We start from the raw sequence: 18,160 nt of genomic DNA, 5'->3' as shown, positions 1-18,160 counted from the left end.
TGCTGCTTCAGTGCCACTTTGATTTTTTGAAATTCTTCCTCAGGACATTTCCCCAACCAAACAGGGATCATGTAGCAAATACAATGATATCATGGTGCTGCATTAAAAATATATATTCCAACCTCCCCCATGTATGTTTCCCTAATGGTCCCAAAGAGTTACATTTGCCGACAGACTGTTTGGTGTGGGGCGCGGGGAGCAACTAAAAAGGGCTAAGGCATTGTTCAGTATTGTAAATATGGTATGACTGTCTGAGTTCTGGTGTATGGAAGGTGTCACAGATTGTGGGGAGGGGACAGAATAGCAACATGGTTGTAATTATTCATATAAACTGCAGTGGGTTTTTTTTTCATGAACATAAAACTGTTTCATGAACAAAAACCACAATAAATTGTATTTGAACCCTGGAAAGGCAGAGGCTCTTTGGGTAGGTGGTTCCAATGTCTGGGAGATAGGCAAGTGACCTGTTCTGCATGGGGCTCCATTCCTTTGAAGTCGCAGGTGTGTAGCTTGGTGATACATCTGTCACTAGAGGCCCAAGTGTCCTCTGTGGTCCTTTTATCAGCGCTGGGAGGAATTCAACATCTTTCTCTTCTTATCCTTCCATCAGTGCAAGCATTTTGGCTTGCCAGACATAACAATTCCCCTTCTTCCCATGCACACTGTTCCAGGGGTTCTTCAGATCCTTGAACTAATTTGGGATGGGGCACACAAGGAGGGACAAGAGAAGGGGAAACTGTGTTGCGCAAGTGTAAGTCCTTGTGCAGGGCTTCCACCGATAGGACTCATTTGAATCCCATTCTCTGTCTTATTTGCCAGCTACAACCATTCCATACAAGGATAGCCTGACCACTGCATTCCATGCGTTGACCAACAACATGTGACACAACTGTTGGAACATCTGCACTGGTGGTCCTTCTACTACTAAGCCAGAGCCAAGGTCCTTGTATTAATATGCAAAACCCTGAACTGCTTAGGTCCAATGAACCTTAGGAACCGCCAAAACCCTTATATCCCAGATCAATCTCTGAAATCATCTGCAGGAGTGTCACTGGTTGTCCCCTGGGTTGACAGTACTCTGACAGCAACAAGAAACCATCATCTCAGTCCTGTGGAAAGTTCTGACGATAAAGATTCAGCAGGCACCTTCTGTTTCACCCTTTAAATACCCACTGAAAACTTTTCTATGCTGCCAAGCTAATGCAGGCAATTAAGAAAACACCTTTCTATAATGCTTAGTTGATGGTATTTGATTGTAAATGGTTACGTGTTATTATTATTATATATAGATATAGTTGTAAACCACTCTGCTTTTTTTAAAGACATAAAAAGTAAAGGTACCCCTGCCCGTACGGGCCAGTCTTGACAGACTCTAGGGTTGTGCGCTCATCTCACTCTAGAGGCCGGGAGCCAGCGCTGTCCGCAGACACTTCTGGGTCACGTGGCCAGCGTGACGAAGCTGCTCCGGCGAACCGGCGCCAGAGCATCACACGGAACGCCGTTTACCTTCCCGCTATAAAGCGGTACCTATTTATCTACTTGCACTTTAAGGGTGCTTTCGAACTGCTAGGTGGGCAGGAGCTGGGACCGAATGACGGGAGCTCACCCCGCCACGGGGATTTGAACCGCCGACCATGCGATTGGCAAGTCCTAGGCGCTGAGGTTTTACCCACAGCGCTACCCGCGTCCCTTTTAAAGACATAGTGGTATATAAATATGTTTTTATGAATAAACAAATATACATTTGAAGATTTATTCTGAGAAGTAGGTTGTGACTTTATTATGACTGTGAATGTTAGTGTTGACTATAGCTGTTTATTCTATTCTGACAGTGGATTTTGATTTTTCCTGCTGGTGTCCCCAAACCAAATTACTGTAACTAATGTACCACTGTAACTCTCCCAGAATACTGGAAGCAATAAAGAAAAATCCACCTGAGCAAAAATATTAACATTTTAAAGTACCCTTCTTAAGCAGCAAGTGGAGGGGGAAATTTGCATGAAAACTTGACCATTTAAATCTTCTTCTTTTTTTAATGAAAAGGCTGGCAAGGTTTCTGGAATGGCATTGAGGGGGGTGGGTCATAATGCTGGCATTGGGCAGCAGAGGCATGATAAACCACAATAGAAATGTGTTGCTTTGTTGGAAGCAAATTTAGCTATTGCTACTTGCTGTTGGTCTCCGTTGCTACTGGTAATTATTACTTGGATTTTGCTCAGAGAAGCCAGAGGCTAAATTGGAATATCTGGATAAGGCCAGGATGCCATTTCTTTTTGTTTGGTAGAAACAGACTTTTCCCCATCTTTCTTGAGGCGGTTTGTGGCTGATTCAAAAAGAAGTGGAGGTTTGTTGAGGCATTAGGAGAATAATAGATGCAGGCTATGCCATCATTTTGAATGTATATGCCATCATTACAATAACAGATGAGAAAAGAACTTTTCTTCCCAATGCATACAGCAGAGGAATAATGTTACTGCATACACAAGAATATGATAGAAAATGCAGAAAACGTTGGGACTATTTGATTTGGATTTGTTGCTGCTGTTGTTTTCTAGCCAATTCAATTTGGCCTGAATTCACACTCTTCACCCCCCCCCCCTCAATTACAGCATTTGTCTGTATCAGATTATGATGAGAGGTAATGTCAATATAATTTGTTTGGATCCATTAAATAAGAGAATTACCAAATCTGATTTATGCATGCCGCTTCTGGAATCTACCATGTCTTAATATCCATTGGTCTCTGCGATGGAAAAGACCATGGGTTGTTGGGATTTTGGCCATTTCTTTTTCTTGTTAAATTTTGAGTATTTACAGACGCTGCTGCAGTAAAGTCTGCTGCAGAGGAGATGCCAGGCACTTGGTAATTGTAGTAAGATGCAAATGAGGGAGAAATTGCAGCAGATTTGAAGATGTTTACATACACACACAAACACTGCTAAGGCAGCCTTTTCAGAGGCTTCTGAATATGCTCTAGCATTATGAATTGTATCTGCCTCCCTCATATCCTTCCTACTTGCTTTCTAGATCACACAATGCTATTTTGGTGACAACCTCTACATGCCGAAGCAGGTTTATCTAACATAAAATTATGTTAATGCTTTAGAAAGTGTTCAACATTTCAAGAAGGAAATTCCTTTGTTTGATATTTGGCTGTACCATCTCCATTCACCTTAAGCAAAGCAAACATTTCTGTTGGCTGCAAATAATTATGTGCTCCTGGTAATGTTTGCCCTGCCCCCCTTTTTAAAAAATAACAAATCCTGGCCAGTTTTCATGAATAGCACTAGGTGGCTGGTATCAACCATTTTAATTTCTCATAATACCCCGGAAATAACATAGTTTGCGGCATTGCTGGAAATTAAATGGCAGATCTGGTCACTCGGTGATGCTTGAAATGCAGGCGGTGGCCCTCTCAGGTAAGCCAGCCAGATCCTACCACTAATAGAGGAGGTGTCCATCAGAGGACACTTTGCCGAAGACCCCTACAAACTTTGAGTCAATTCTGCCAATTATGCTAAAGGGGGAGAATGTGGAACACGGAAATCTTAAGCAAAGTTGATGTTGAGGTAAAGCTGAGCATGGTCAAAACAATGAGCCTTTCTAACTTGCAACATTCTCGTGACCTGGTGTTATCATATGATCTATTTTGGGCTACAGGTGAAACTTGAAAAATTAAAATATCGTGGAAAGTTCATTTATTTCAGTAATTCAACTTAAAAGCATAAACTAATATATGAGATAGACTCATGACATGCAAAGTGAGATATGTCAAGCCTTTATTTGTTATAATTGTGATGATTATGGCGTACAGCTGATGCAAACCCCACGATATTCCACGATATGAAAATCCCACGATTTTCCACGATATTCTAATTTTTCAAGTTTAACCTGTATTGTTGTATTTCTTTTGATCTGACAGATTTCCCTAGAATTCCCTCCCTGGCCCAGAATGGTGATGACTGCCTGACACCCATCCCTCTCAGATGCCCTCTTCAGGAGCCCTGAATCAGGACCAGTTGTAGATTCTTAATATTCTGCATTCAATATTAATTGTGCATGCATCAATCTTCATACGCTTTTATATGTGTTTTCCAGCACTTAAATGTGTGTCAGTAGACATATGTAGCTGGATGAATTTGAGTGGAGAAACTACAAACAGAAGTGGTTAGGAAAGGCTAGTAAGCCCCACCTCTTGTCTGAGGTTTTTTTCATTAGATGGGATTCTGTGTCAGATTCTGTGCATTCAAACTGATAGCAAAAGGTGTTGCTCATTTATGGTTGACTGGAATGAGTTTCCATCTGGTCCGGTAGTTAACCCTTGCTCGACGTCACAGAGCAATTGTGCATGACATCATTTTCCTTTGCACATGCCTATAATTATCATCTCTAAAGCAAAGTATGAAACTTCAGCTTGTACTTAAAATCATTTCTCAAAGTAGAGATTGGAAAATATCTTTAATTACACATAGTGAAGGTAAGTTGTGAATGCTGTTTTAATCTTCTGGATGGCTCTGAGGATTAAAATTAGATTTATGCATTTGCATAATAAAAGTAATGTTGTGAAAGAAAGCAGTTTGAGTGTGCGAGAGATAATTGCATTTGTGCGAGTTGCCTTGGGGCAGCCCTTATTGGATTGAGCTCAGCACTAGATATTACACTGCTGAAGCAGTTTGCATTTTTATGTAGCTGCGCAATAGAATTTAGATTTTATGCACAATTAGGCATGTATTGATGTATAGTATGTAGGCTTAGGCAATAAAGCAGAGTGTGACTCTCCAGGGTAGCTTTTTTTGCTTAGAGAGGGAGGGGGAGGGAAAAGAATAGGAGAAACCCAGTCACACTTCCCAAAGAGGATTCAGTGGGGTAATTGTAGCTCTGTGTTGGCAGCAGTCCAGGTGCCTGAAGCATCAATATTCTGTGGTGCATGGCCTCCTACTTCCTTGCAGTCTCCTGCTAAGGGTTCTCAGGTAGAGACAATGAAGGCACATTGCAACTTTTTGACTGTGCAGATCCCATTGCCGCTAATCCTATCACTTGCCTCTCTGGCGTGTACCAAATTGAATCCACCTTGGACTGTTTACCCTAACGTGCCTAATTAAAGGTACAGTTGCATCACTGTGTGTTTCATATATTTTGGGATGGTGGTAACATAATGAGTAGCACTTTATGGAACACTTTAGTGTGTTCAAACCTCTTCACATACATTAACTCATTAACCTTTGCAACAAACCTTTAAGTCAATTTAACCCTGTATTGCAGGTGGTGGTGCATATGTGCTTCCAAGTACCTTTCCTTTCTTGACCCAACCCCAAGCAACCTCTGTGTAGTGTAGCTTCCACATACCTAGTCTTTTGTGCATGGTTACTTAATGATCTAACTCAGGCTTCCTCAACCTCGGCCCTCCAGATGTTTGAGACTACAATTCCCATCATCCCTGACCACTGGTCCTGCTAGCTAGGGATCATGGGAGTTGTAGGCCAAAACATCTGGAGGGCTGAGGTTGAGGAAGCCTGATCTAACTAACTCATTTGAAGGATCAGATCTGGCTGTGAGAGTCCAGAGGCAGATGTTGGAACAATGCAGGCATCTGACACTTGTGGCACGTGCAGAGCAAGCTTATATGTATTTACTCCAAAGTAAATTCCACTTTGTCTATTGGGGCTTACTCCCTAAGAAGTGTGTTTTGGATTGTGGCCTTAGACTTCTAATGGTGCTAATATAACACCTATATAAAATTCATTCAGTAGTTAGTCCCAACACATAATACATTTTTCTGGTAGGTCTTTTGCTCTTTACAGAATTCCAGAATAGGTCCCCAGGTGTTTTGTTCTTGCATGCCGAGTTAAACCCAGCAAATAATTAATTGCATGCTTTTAGATGTGAGCCTATCTACACTTTGATGCATGAAAGAATGATTGTGGGGTTTTTTGCTTTCTGCTAGGAGTAAGATCATTAATTGCATCAGGATCTCATTCTGAGAACAAAGAAGGGACACTGGAAAATGCTGACGTGTCCCACAGTGTGCTTGGGTAGAAAGGAGAGATTATAGAGGGAATAAGAACTGAGTAATAATAGAACTAAAGAGAAGAAGCAGGGACAGTCTACAATAAACAAGTTTTATGTTATTTGAAAGCCTTCCAAACTATTGGAAAATCTTTTACTTTCTTGAAGAACTGATGTATTGCTCCTGGAAGACCATATAGAAATAACTACTATAATTTCATACATGAGTTTAAAATAGGCATTTTCTGGGGGATAACTGAACTCCTGTTCAAGTATCACTGTCCTTTCTTCAAAACCCCTTAAAACCCACTTGATCTGTCTAGGATAACAGCTGTTAAAATGATGCTGCAGATAACAGCATAGTCAAAAAGCACTTGTATATAAAACTGTATCAATATGCAACTTTTCTTGCCCTGACCTAGCCACTGTGATCCACGCGACGGTCACCTCCAGACTGGATTATTGTAACTCGCTCTACGTGGGGCTGCCCTTGAGACTGACCCAGAAACTCCAGCGGGTGCAGAATGCCGCGGCGAGACTCCTTATGGGGTCTTCGCTGCGAGATCACATTCATCCGGTACTATACCAGCTGCACTGGCTCCCGGTGGAGTACAGGATCAGGTTTAAGGTGCTGGTTTTAACCTTTAAAGCCCTATACGGCCTAGGACCCTTGTACCTACGGGACCGCCTCTCCTGGTATGCCCCACAGAGGAACCTACGGTCTGCAAATAAAAACATCCTGAAGGTCCCAGGCCACAGAGAGGTTAGGCTGGCCTCAACTAGAGCCAGGGCTTTCTCGGCTGCGGCTCCAATCTGGTGGAACGCTCTGTCACAAGAGACTAGGGCCCTGCGGGACCTGACATCTTTCCGCAGGGCCTGCAAGACAGAGCTGTTCCACCAGGCCTTTGGTCAGGGTGCAGCCTGACTCCCTCCTCTGGCAACCTGCACAGAATTTTGCTTAACGGTTGCCATCAATTTGATTTTAATTAATTTTTATAATGAGGTGTTTTTAGAGTGTTGGATTAATTGATTGTTGTTAGCCGCCCTGAGCCCGGCTTCGGCTGGGGAGGGTGGGATATATATATATATATATAAATATATATATATATATATATATAAATAAATAAATAAATAAATAAATAAATAAATAAATAATTTATTTATTTATTTATTTATTTATTTATTTATTTATTTATTTATTTATTTATTTATTTATTTATTATATAGTTTATATATATCAGACCTTTCTCTTTGGTCAGGAAATTTCTCTGTTAATGCAGTTCTGAAGTGCACTCAGTCACTATGCATACAAAACCATTTTTTGATCTATTTCTCAGTTGCAATGGTAAATCCAGCCCATGCAGCATCCCTAGTATATACAATTACGAATATAAAACACATGTGTTTTATATATTTCAAAATGTATATACCAGTAGGCGTTGCATGCTGTTAATAACAGATTACATTAAATATGATGGATTTGCAAAAACGGTAATATTTTATGAGTTTTTTAAAATACATAGTGTGTGATCATCTGATATTTCTGCAGCATTTGTTCTCATCTGTCAATAAGTAATCACATAATTATATGTATTGAAAAACAGCTACTTTCACTTGTCAAACATTTGCTCATAAATCCCAATCTCAACCCCCACAGGCTGGTTTTTTTTAAAGGCTGGTTAGTGATGTGTGACAACACTGGTATTTTATGTACTTCAACTCACAAATCTTAGTAAAAATATGCATTTAACTTTTTGAGAGAGTTGAAATGGAAGTTTTAAATTGGGACATAAAATATTCACTTTAGAGTTTTATAGGGAATTAACTACCATTTAGTCTGCTCATAACAGGACATTGCTGAGTCTTTTGTGTCCAGAAGTCCAGTTGAAACAAAGGCCTGATTAAATGCAACCTTGTAAATTTCTTTGCTATAATAAAATCTTCCATGGCCGAGCTAATGTTAATAATTTGTAAGGGAAGATAATAAGTGCTACCTAGATCTAAGTAATGATTTCCTAAGTATGGCTATAAATCAACAGCAGTGGAAGTTGGTGTGGTCTCATAGGAAGGAGAACTTATGTCAAATAATTCATACAATTATTAGTAATCTGCTAAAAGTGTTGCACAATGGGCTACCATAACACCTCACATGCACACAGTTTTATTATACCCAGTGATTTGTGTTACTCTCTTTTCTGCAGTCTAGGCAAATCTCAAGGAGACCTTGGAAGCACAGACAGAGCTAGTCTATGAATAGGCCTGTGTGCAGAAAATGAAACGGAATCCTAGTGTTGTTTTAAAAAAGAGAAAATTAGCAAGGCAGGAATTTACAGACAGGTGACTTCTTGACTAGAAGTGAAGTGTTCATTCTGGTTCCCTTTTATCACCTGCTCTTAGCTCCCTCTTTCTATGACAACAACAGTTATCCATAAATTATACATCAAAAACTCCCCATCTGGATACTCCAAGAACCATGCAACTTGCCACAGGTTAGTATTTGTATGGTTAGACATGTTCTGCTCTAAGTAGCTTAACAACTGCTACTCTCTTTATGTAGCTCTGGTGATAGATTGCAGCAGGCTCAGTCAGCAGGGAGGGGTGGTGCTGCAGACCTGGATACGAGTATCGGCCACTTACAGGGCCAGGGGGCAGTGGTGAAGCTGGGGAGTGTGGGCACAGTAGCAGGAGTACCAGATTGACTCCACCAAAGGGCCCACACTGCCCCAACATCATCACTGTCCTGTGTCTGCACCATTCTTGTATGTAGCTGTGTTGCTACAGGGACACTGTCGGGATGTTGCAGGGAGGTGAGGCCCACAGCATCGTCCAGCAACGTACTGGCTGCTCCTGAATTGTAGGGATGGCTTTAAAAGCCCTTTACTTTACTTCTGAAACATGCTTGGGCCCCTTTCAGTGCCCTCAGGTGGGAGGCAGAGCTTGCTTCTACTGAGACAGAGCTGCAGCCTCTGCTTAAGGCTCAGTCTAAGAGTGACTGCTGCTGAAATAACACACGAGTCCGGCACTTACAGAGGCTGCAGCCTGAGTCCTGTATGCAGCTGTCTGGGGTACCACTGAAGCCTTGCTTCACCTCTGTAGTGCTGAGGCTGCTGCTCCAAGCAGAGCGCAATGAAAGGCAATTGGGGGAAATAATACCTTATAAACTCATTTTTTTCATGTCACAGATATCTACTTCCCTTTTTATAGTGTTACTTTGAAATTCAGGTGTAGTCACCGTGGCTCTGTTATTAAAGGGTGTTTATATTTGGCAAGCCTAAAGTTTAGGATAAATATGTGGGTTTTTTCTCGGCTGGAGAGAAAAAAATTTAGTATGTCAGAGTATAAAATTTTGAATGGCTATAAAACACACAGCTGAGGGAGTTGTTACAAATAAGGCATAAGGCCAAGCTCTGGATCAATGATTGGATTAACAACCCAGGAGTCTAGTTTCATGGGTTCCCTAATGGCCTTGGAATGATCTTTAAAGGTAGCCACATTATTATAATATTGCTTTCCAGCAATAAAAGTAGAATTTCATAATCAATTGAATTGTGAACCTATTCTCTGCAAAGACTTCTTGGCTATTTCTCTTCTATCGCCAAGGGTAAGTCTCCCCCCCCACCTGCCTCCTGCTACACACAATACAAATTCTTGTATTCCTTTATATTACTAGAGTAGATAATTAATTTGGATGCCAACTAATTTTTTAATGATCCCGTTCTGCTTGGAATTGTATGCACATGGCCTAGGAGCTTTGCCTGGTGATTATGTCACTGGGTGAAGAATTTAGCCCTGTAGAAGCAGCACTGCACACTGCAGCATGTTTGAATAAGAGTGCAGAAGTCAGCAACATAAAGGACTGAATCAGGCCAGGTTTGATCTGATACTTAAAGTGTGACTATGGCCAAGAGCGGTCTAAGCCCCTCCTGCTCTTTAGCATCAATGGAAACTTGCCCATATATTGATGTCGAGGGCATTTTGTGTTTGTGCTGATGACTGGAGTCAGGGAAGTGCATCACATTTTGACATCAAGACACAAGCAAGTTGCTGAAAAGAGAGATAGGGAGCAAAAATGGCAGCAGGCACACATTTATTATCCCATCTCCCTCAGGCCCATAGAGCTGCAGTAGAATTCTGAATGTGTCCACCCTAACTTTTACTATCAAATTTCAAAAGAGCAAATAATTTAAAATCACCAATATGTCTAGCATGAAAGTTCAAAATTGGCACTCCTTTTGCATTAATACTGTGACATGAACTTTTTAGGGTGGCCTTTCTAACCATCAGTAGGAGCTTCTAGAAATTCCTGTTAAGGTGAAATGGGACTAAAACACTTGCGCTCTTTTTTCCATTTATTCAAAAGTAAATCCAAGTAGCTAGTACTGAAGCATCCACAAAAACAAAATTTCATTGTGTAATCTTTCTTTTCTAGCTATATTTGAAGATTATAAAGTATACCACTAGTTCTTGTCAGCAATATATTTGATGTTTCTTTGTATCTTACAAATGAATGCAAGAACGCTGATCTCATAGTTTTCCCATCGCACTCTATATTGGCCTTTGCACAAAACACATTGCACAAAATACAGTGGCATTTGAGGCTTCACAGAGTTAATTTATAGATCTAGAGAGAATGAGAAAGCAGAGCTGGTCAGAATGTCAGACTCAGCATTCAGTAGTGAAGTGCTTTTACCTGTACATTCATGACCTTGAGTGAGATCTAGGATTAAAGGTGAGGGAAGTGTAAATCAATGCTTTGGCACCAAGCTGGTCACCATGTCCCAGCAGTCTACTAAGCCTTGGAAGGATTTAAATTATCCTGAAAAATGCTGAGAGGAAGAACAAATGAGGTACCTTAATGTCTGTGAGGAGCCTTTTTTTGATGCTGCCTCTGCCTCTGTTATGGTTAAGATGACAGACGATGTCGAGTTCACCCGAGCTTTTAGTGGAGGCTCATCTGGGTTGGGTACATCATTGCTGCTAGCTACTTTGAACTGTGTGCATTGTTGAAAAATCTCTCCTGGGACTTAATATTGGCTTTAAACCGCTTAATTTTATTTTATTATTTAGTTGTCATGTTGTTTTTTTCTGACTTGCATAAGTGCCTTGAATAAGTGTTTGGTAGATGGTTGTGGTATTCTTTTTTTAATAAATATGAAGCTGCTGTATATGGAGTCAGACAACTGGAACTATTAGGCCAGTAATATCTATTCTTCCTGGCAGCAACTCCGTAGGGTTTTGAGCAGAAATATTTCCCATCTCTGCTAACTTCAGATCTTTTTAACTGGAGATGCTGGGGACTGAACCAAGGATTGTGCTCTATTCTGAGTTATATGGCTACTTCCCAGATTTTGTAGGGTACAGGTCAGCTAGACTTGAACCCAGAAACCCAAACCTGTCAAGAATGCCAGGCCAAAGCTGTGGAACTGCCCTTTATGAGGTAAATAACCCCTTGAACCAGGCATCCTGCTAGTCAGCACAGCAGTTCCCCAGCACAGCCACACTGTTGCATGCTCCCTGACATCTTGCACATGATTGACATGACTCACTTTGCTATGAGGGACGTGTGATTAAAGCACCTTGTAGAAGGTGAGCCAAATAAGATTTATTTACTGAAAAATATTCGGAGTTGAGTGTTGATTTCATGCTCTTTATTTCAGCTCATGGTAGACAATGAGTGAGTGCTTTCCCCCCAAACCTCTGGCTATAGATACATTATTTACACAATGGGTCCCGTGTGACTGGCTGATTCAGTTCACCTCCTGGAGCCTGACTGGACTGTTCCTGCAGGCCGATCAGGTTGCTGATTCACTTCCTCCTGGAGCAGGATTGGGCAGCTCCTGCAGACCAATCAGGTTGCTGCCTTCTAGGATCCTACCTACCTATTGTTCTAGGATCCAAGCTCAGTACATAACATTTACCCAATCAGAGACTAATTTATTTGCTCACTTCTTTCTCTGGTAAAAGGGTCAGCTAATGGGTGTATACGCCCTAAACCCAATTCCAATTTCTTCTGAGGTAGACTCTTAGGAGAAAAGTATTGCCTCAATAAACAAGTAAAATAACTCCCTGCTAGCTTAACCTACTACAACCAAATAACAGCCTAAACTAAGAAGTCTAAACTAAGAAGATGCCATTGCCGTGGCAGACATACAGAGAAATCAGTGTTCACAAGGGAACAATTGGCAACATCATAGTGCTTGCTGTTGCCGATCAGACTGTTCATGAATTGTAAATTTGAGAGAGACATGCAGATTCATTTTAATGGTCATGTTGGAACATTGTGCAGCCTAGTCCTATGTACAGTGGTACCTCAGGTTAAGAACTTAATTCGTTCTGGAGGTCTGTTCTTAACCTGAAACTGTTCTTAACCTGAGGTACCACTTTAGCTAATGGGGCCTCCCACTGCCGTCGTGCCGCCGCCCCGCAGTTTTTGTTCTCATCCTGAAGCAAAGTTCTTAACCCGAGGTACTATTTCTGGGTTAGCGGAGTCTGTAACCTGAAGCGTCTGTAACCTGAAGCGTCTGTGACCCGAGGTATCACTGTATGTTTACCAGAATTGTCACTGGTCCAGTTAATATCATGGTAAACCATACAGTCCCCATCAACAAACCAGGCCAGACCACTTTGCTCCTCCCTTCTAGAGTGCAGAGAAAGAAACTACAGTCCCTGGCTGAATGGTATGTCTGAACTGAGGATTGTGGGGGTTTTTCCATTCCAAACAAACCATGACCTATAGACAAACATTGAGCAAAACAATCCATGGCACCTCGTTGCCTGTTTGGACATAATCCTAAACTAAGACTCATGACTTGTTTCTTCCACATGCTAGAGGATATAGCAAAGCAGCTCAGATTGACACATTCACACTGAGCCACTAACTATGGTTTTACATGATGCGCAAGAAAGGCATTATATCTGTTCATGGGTCAAATTACCATTAGCTCCCCCAAAACTTTCAAGGCAGGTCCCATGTAGTCAGTACATTAAAGAAGCTGAACTCTATGAAGTGTGTCAAAACACGTGTGGTAGTCCCGGGGAATATGGAATATGAGAAATAGAGAATGCTGCATTTATTTTTAAAAAGTAAAGGTAAAGGGACCCCTGACCGTTAGGTCCAGTCGCGGATGACTCTGGAGTTGCTGCGTTCATCTTGCTTTATTGGATGAGGGAGCCGGCGTACAGCTTCAGGGTCATGTGGCCAGCATGACTAAGCTGCTTCTGGCGAACCAGAGCAGCGCATGGAAACGCCATTTACCTTCCCACCGGAGCGGTACCTATTTATCTATTTGTACTTCATGCTTTTGAACTGCTAGGTCGGCAGGAGCAGGGACCAAGCAACGGGAGCTCACCCCGTCGCAGGGATTTGAACCACTAACCTTCTGTTCGGCAAGCTCTAGGCTCTGTGGTTTAACCCACAGCGCCACCTGTGTCCTTTTCTCTTTTTTTAAAGGTACAGCCCTTCAAAAAAATGCCCTTAAAAGATGGATCTGGAGCAGGTCTTGCATGCTCAAGATGATAGATACCTTTTCAGTGGAACACACTTGAAAATGTTCTGGTTTATAACAATCCATTTACCTAAGAGATTCAGAAGTATATATTCCAATTCACTAAGAAGCTTTTGGTTTGGTTTGGTTTGGCATTGAAGGACATATTCAAATAAAATGATTTGCACATGTAACGTCCCCTTTCTTTATTATGTAGATTTTTGTGTGGAGGGGTCTGGTCTTGGTAGCTAAATAGATGACAACAACAGTAATGAGAAAAACAAATTATGATACTGGCTCTGTGATGTTAGCTCTGTGTTTCTTTGAATTTTAGTTTCTTTGAACCTGAGATCCCAAAGGGAGTATATACCTGCAATGATTAAAAAATGAATTCAAATATTTGCCTGTATCTCTATAACCAAATTCATGGGATCTATCACAACTGGTAGTTTGTGATGTTCAGTGGACCCAGTACTGTTTGATGCACACCTATAATAAGCACCTTTGTAAACCACCATGCTTTAGAATGTTCAGCTTTGAAGTTCATGTCCTGTTTGACTTTGGTCAAGTCTCTTCAATTCTGTACCATGATTGTACTGCTAACTTACTTAGTCCATCCAAAGTAATTATCAGCAAATACTTCCCTTGCTAAAATCTGAACTGTTTCAATGCTGTTTGGCACCTATTTGTTCCCCTAGCTGCTGCTGTTTCCTGGTGACATTTTTCTTAACTTTTGCCATCACAGCCTTTGCCCTCGTTTGCCCTCACAGGCATTAAAATGAATTAGCAATGTCAACTGGTGTGGTTTTGTCTGTGGGTTTATGGGTGATTTTCCTTGTTTCAGACGTATGAAATACATGCGTATCAAAATCACTGCAAATGGGAAGCACCTGTTGACGTTCATGAGAACAGTCTAGCTGGCTTCAGCTCAGTCCTATCATACACTTACAAAAAAAACAATACCAATGGGCTCGAACTTTCATGGAAGCCATGCTTCCTCCCCTGCCCACCTTCAGAAATTCCTCTCTTTAATTCAATATGTGTAATTATTCAGAAATAGGTGTAATTATTCAGTGGTGTAAGGGAATGCCACTATATATGTCTGTGTCCAAAGAGTCCTGGCAGTATTTATATAATAATAATAATAATAATTTATTATTTGTACCCCGCCCATCTGGCTGGGTTCCCCCAGCCACTCTGGGCGGCTTCCATAAAAAACCAAAAATACACTAAAATATCACAGATTAAAAACTTCCCTGAACAGGGCTGCCTTAAGATGTCTTCTGAATGTCAGGTAATTATTTATCGCTTTGACATCTGATGGGAGGGCGTTCCACAGGGCAGGCGCCACTACCGAGAAGGCCCTCTGCCTGGTTCCCTGTAGCTTTACTTCTCGCAATGAGGGAACCACCAGAAGGCCCTCGGAGCTGAACCTCAGCATCCAGGCAGAACGATGGGGGTGGAGACGCTCCTTCAGGTATACTGAAGCACAAGAGCCCTCTTGTGCTTCAGTATACCTCCTTCAGGTATACTTTGAGCACAAGAGGTATACTTTGAGCAGGTATACTTTGAGCACAAGAGCCCTCTTCCCTCCTGTGGTTTCCAGCAACTGGTATTCAGAAACATTACTGCCTCCAGCTGTGGAGACAGAGCAGAGTCATCATGACTAGTAGCCTTTAATAACATGAATTTGTCCCATCCTCTTTTAAAGCCATCTGAGTTGGTGGCCGTCGCAGCCTCCTGTAGGAGTAAGTTCCATAATTCAACAGTACACTACTTTAGGTACTTCCATCTGCCCTGAATCTTGCAACATTCAGCTTCATTTAATGTCCACAAGTTCTAGTGTTATGAAAGAGGAAGAAGAACTTTTCTCTATCCATGTTCTCCATACCATGCATAATTTTATAAACTTATACCATGTCACATCTTACTAGCCTTTTCTCTTAACCAAAAAGTCCCAAATGCTGTGATATTTTGTCACGAGAAACTTGTTCCACCCCCCTTGATCCTTTTGGTTGCCCTTTTCTGAACCTTTTCCAACTCTATAATATAATAATTGTGTAGGTTGTTCAGTGTCTGATTTTAATTTTTAGTTACCTGTGTCAAAGGCTAACAAAACAGAGTCCTGAGCATTTTGCTTCATCCCCCAGAAGTTCTTCTACATAAGAGCGACATAGATTGGTGCACATGGTTAGAGACGTCCATATGGTAGCTCCTGTTCACACTATCAGCTGCGGTACAGGTATGTCTTGTAAAATGAGATAATTGCCCACAAACATACTTCAAGGTTCATACCCACATCAAAACCCACACCTTCACACACAACATGCATTTCTGTTTACTTCCCTTGGAAATATAACCATGTTTGATATGATGGACTGAAACAGGAGTGGCATTAGAAGATGGCATTCTATAGTTCCTCTCAGTTAGCAAACCTAATGCCTTCCTCCTTGTTATTTAACATTATATTCAAAGGAAGAAGTTTCTTTCAGCTATTTTGTTTTTAAATTGTGTGTGTTGCCGTTCTGGCGGATAAGCATTTTTTAAAAGTATGGGCTGGAATGATTCCTGCATCAAAGCAACATCCCATTCTTCAGCATTGCATTAACATCATGAGCTATTTCAAAATTCTGCACTGCAGAAGCAGTGCATATTTACTGCTGCTCCAGCAGTGGATAGGAAAAGTAAGAACAAACTACATGCTGCATACAATTGCATGTAAAAGGTAAAGGTAAAGAGACCCCTGACCATTAGGTCCAGTCATGGCCGACTCTGGGGTTGCAGCGCTCATCTCGCTTTACTGGCCAAGGGAGCTGGCGTACAGCTTCCGGGTCATGTGGCCAGCATGACTAAGCCGCTTCTGGCGAACCAGAGCAGCGCATGGAAATGCTGTTTATCTTCCCGCCGGAGCGGTACCTATTTATCTACTTGCACTTTGACATGCTTTCGAACTGCTAGGTTGGCAGGAGCAGGGACTGAGCAACGGGAGCTCACCCCGTTGCGGGGATTCGAACTGCCGACCTTCTGATCGGCAAGTCCTAGGCTCTGTGGTTTAACCCACAGCGCCACCCACGTCCCCACAATTGCATGTAGTGAAGCCCCAACCTCTGCTTCTCTCCAAAGGAATAGCAGCCCCCTGCCCATGAACTACTCACCAGCAGCAGCATAGGAGATATGACACAGGGACCAGTTCCTGTGGCAGATCCAGACTGATTGATTTCTATACCACTTTTTATATTAAAAATATCTCTAAGTATCATACAGAAAACTGAAGCAACAACAGATGCCATCTCTGTTCCTGTGTCTACTAGTGGCAACAATATTACAAGACGTAATAATATCACCACATCAAGAGTTAATTTGCCTGTTCATCTCCCAGTGTGATAATATATATCACAGGGATGGGTATGCAGATGCTATCATTTGCCAGCAGTGCCCTTCTGCTTCCCATGTAGGACAAACAGGCTAGTTTCAATGCAACAGAATAAATGGACACAAATCTGATATCCACAATGGCAACATTAAAAAAACCAGTATAGAAACATAACTGACCTGAACACACTGTAACTAACCTTAAAATGGCCATCCTTGAACAAGGAACTTCAAAGGTGGATAGTAATATAAAATCACTGAATTAAAATTCATCAAGATGTTCTTTTATCATCTGTTGCTCTTTTTCTTTTTCTTTTCTTTTTTACATTACATGTGTTAATTGCCTTATCTGTGCCAGGAAGTCTGTGTTATCATCAACAACTGTTTTGCCTTGTAAATGGCCACTCTTAATAACATAATTATCACCATCTGTACTTTCTGCATTTCATTTCCCCCTACCTCACTATTACCGCCACCAACACACATACACATACACATATACAAACATATGTGTATGTGTGTGTTTGTGTACAAACACACAAAAAAAACCATAATTGTAACTCAGGATAACACTTCGTGGATCTGGCAAAGTGGACTCTAGTCCAACGAAGCTTATGCCATAATACATAGAGTGGTTAGTCTTTAAGAAGCTTTGCTGTTCTCGGGAAAAGTGCAAATATTATTTAAGATAAGACAGCTTGCAATTTTACTATGTAGAGTTACAGAAATAGGTCTTAATGTGTAGGAGTGGGCGATGAAATAGCAGATAAAAGGCAGTGCTGGAACTTGCAAAGTGATACACCTGGGAAAAATATAACTTTAAGTATAAATGGCACACACTAAATTAGCAGTAGCTATTCAGGGCAGAAATTGTGGAGACATGTGGATAGCTCATTTAAAACATCAGTTGAATCTACTGCAGCTGTCAGAAAGAAGATAAAACACTGGATACAATCTTCTAAAGAAATGATAAAAAAGCAATGCAGACAAACTTATTGTGATCCAGTTCAAATTCATAGTAGCCAAACAATTCTGGTTACTGGAGCTAAGAAAGCACTTAGTGAAAAGATAGGCCAACTTCCAAAACCACATGCAAGGGAGAAGTAGTGGGTCATGTGGTCATCCTGGATTACCAGCTGTGTCATCTAGTTTGGCCTGTGTGTTCATGGCCTCATGGTGTCAGTTCCTTGGCATAAATTCTGCATCTCACCCAGTTTCTTCGCTACATACATGACACATAAACATTTCATAATAATTTCCACCTTGAGTTGATATGGGGCTGATTTCAGCCATGTAAA

General features: G+C 41.4%; 1 protein-coding gene across 4 annotated transcripts in view; it reads left to right on the top strand.

Annotated features, from left to right (window-relative positions):
• The window catches only part of PRKN (parkin RBR E3 ubiquitin protein ligase), a 610,775-nt gene that overhangs the window by 480,947 nt on the left and 111,668 nt on the right, over positions 1–18,160 (top strand). The gene's annotated exons all lie outside the window — the stretch shown is intronic.

Source organism: Podarcis filfolensis (assembly GCF_964270895.1).
Source record: "Podarcis filfolensis genome assembly, chromosome: 3".
NCBI lineage: Eukaryota > Metazoa > Chordata > Lepidosauria > Squamata > Lacertidae > Podarcis > Podarcis filfolensis.
Note: the sequence above shows the minus strand (reverse complement) of the source record. Positions and strands in the feature narration are given on the sequence as shown.